Genomic DNA, 2,439 nt, shown 5'->3' with positions numbered 1-2,439 from the left:
AATATTAATAAACTAGTTGACTTGAATTTTATTTTATTATTTTATTTGTTGCATTGTATGCTTAACTGCATTGCCTTCATTTTACATCGAGATCTGAGAAGAACTGTATACAAATTCAATTTTAAGATTACATGAAGTAATCTTATTTACGATGTTGATCTTCTAATTAACCGTTCAATATTTTTTGATGTTTAAATTAAACGAAAAAATTAAAGGCTCTTCTCCTGTTCTAAATCCTGTATTAAATCTATTATTTTTTCAAATATTTCTTGTGAATATCGATTGATATATTCTGGCACACATAAGGAATTCAATTCTATTCTTCTTTTCAATTCTATTCTTCTATTCAATTCTTTTCTTCTTCGATAAAGTATTACTTCGAATCTTAGCAGGAACCGTCTCTCGTGTCAACAGCTATTTTATTCGCATGGCCGCGAAGATCGTGTTCGCCGTAAAAGAGATACTCTGCGCGCGTTGTCTGAATTGTAAAGGACCACTAAGCGGCGGCGATGCGGGGGTGGAAAGACAGAGTATCCGCAAAATCCGCCCATCGCGTTCTGACGAGTTACGAGGAAGGAACCCCCTCGTATCCGGGGGTAGGGTACGTAGGATCAATCGAATTTTTCTGCGAACGCCAGTCTGTTCTCTGCACACAATGACGCGAGAACGACGGTACCGGCTCGTTGAATCCCGGCTAGCCGCGTAATGGGTATCGAGAGACATCGTTAAGCGTCGATCGCCTCTCCCAAAGTGGCCCGGCGCCTTGATTCACCCTCCCTCGTCCTTTCACCCCTTTCCTCACCCGGCGCTTTCTCGTCTTTCTATCTCGCGCTACGCTGGGCAAGGGTGCTGTAAGACTATGTCGGTGCGCGTTGGCTATAGATCGCGATGGAGTCCGCGGAGGTGGTGGTGAAGGTGGATAAGGAGGGGAGAAGGGGTGGAAGTGAGGACGGAGCGAGAGAAGGAAGAAAGGAGAGAAGTGGGAAGAGGAGGTTAAGGAAGGTAGATGCGCGGAAGCGGAGAGGAATAGGGGATAAACCATGATGTCGTTGATTAATACGGTTTACCAGTAAGTGTAACGGAGTGTGCAGAACACGCGCGTCCGCCACCCTCCTGTCCCCCCACCCCTCTGCCACTTTTCCGTCTTCCAGCGGGGCCGATTTTCCTCTCTCTATCCACATCTCCGTCTCCTTCACCACCACCATCTCCGCCGTCACCGCCGCCGCCGCCGCCGCCGCCGCTGCCGCCGCCGCCGCCGCCACCGCCGACGGAGGCAGAAGAGCTCTGCCTCCCTTCCACCCCCAACGGAATTCGTTGCACCAACCGGGAGCCACGTGCCGATCAATGGCGTCTTGCCGCTGGTTGGTCGAGCCGGGAACAACCCCCTCGCTCGCGTCTCCGTTTCGCCCTCCCGCACGCCGTCATCCTCTCTTGTCTCTTTCTCATCCTCCACCTTCTTCTACGCCTACCCCTCCGCGCGCGCTTTCTCTCCTTTCTTTTTACTCCGCAAGAAGACTTGGTATGTACCCTCGAGGAGGGTTGATCCCATAAGAGAGGGCGAGCTTTTCTTATGAGGAGCATTGATTGCCAACACTCCCCTTCCCCCCTTCTCCCCCTCCTTCATCCTCTGTCTTCCCTTCGGCCCTTGCCGTTGCCTTCACCGACTCGCGCCCCTTTACCTTCTCTCGCTCTTGCACTCGCGACTTCTACTTCCGCGTGAAGCTTGCGTTTTCTTTTCTCTCTTCTTCTTGCATTATTTCTTCTACCTCCTCTGTCTTTACTCGATCTCGGTTCTACTCGATCCTCACCTATTCTCAGTTATGGCACAATTATTTGTCTATATGGAATCGAAGGAGCGATTCTTGATGCGGACGCGAGAATGGAGAACTTATTGCACCGAGATCGAATCGTGCGGGGGCGATATCCGCGATATGCAATCTCACGGTACATGCTGCACGGGCAAAATAAGTTATGGAATCGGAATTTTCGGGACGGGAAAACCGGATGGTGGAACGAAATGCGGGATAACTGAATTCGAATACTTGTGAACTCGCTATATGAGGGACAGCTACAAGATAATTTATGCGAATGATTTATACACACAGGATTCATCACATGAGAGAACAAGTTTATTATCGCTACCACAGTTCTGACTACACAGTTAATCGCTACCTTACACTATACCTTTCATTAGACTATCTTTGATTAGCACTGACTATTTATCGGGAGGTAATATACAGGTCTCTACAAACAGCTACGTCCGTTTCGCTTCTACGCTTTTCGCTTCGCGAAAAATTCAGAGGGATTTACGACATAAATGTAATTATCGTTATCTCGTCGAAATTATCTCGTCGTAATTATCAAACTAAATCCGTGCAGTGATTTCGCCTTTTCTTTCACGCTTGGCGCTTCTCTCTTTCTCTCTCTCTCCCTCCCCCT

Source organism: Atta cephalotes (genome assembly GCF_000143395.1).
Source record: "Atta cephalotes unplaced genomic scaffold scaffold00004, whole genome shotgun sequence".
Taxonomy (NCBI): Eukaryota; Metazoa; Arthropoda; class Insecta; order Hymenoptera; family Formicidae; genus Atta; species Atta cephalotes.
The sequence above is the reverse complement of the archived record's forward strand: the minus strand, read 5'-3'. Positions refer to the sequence as shown.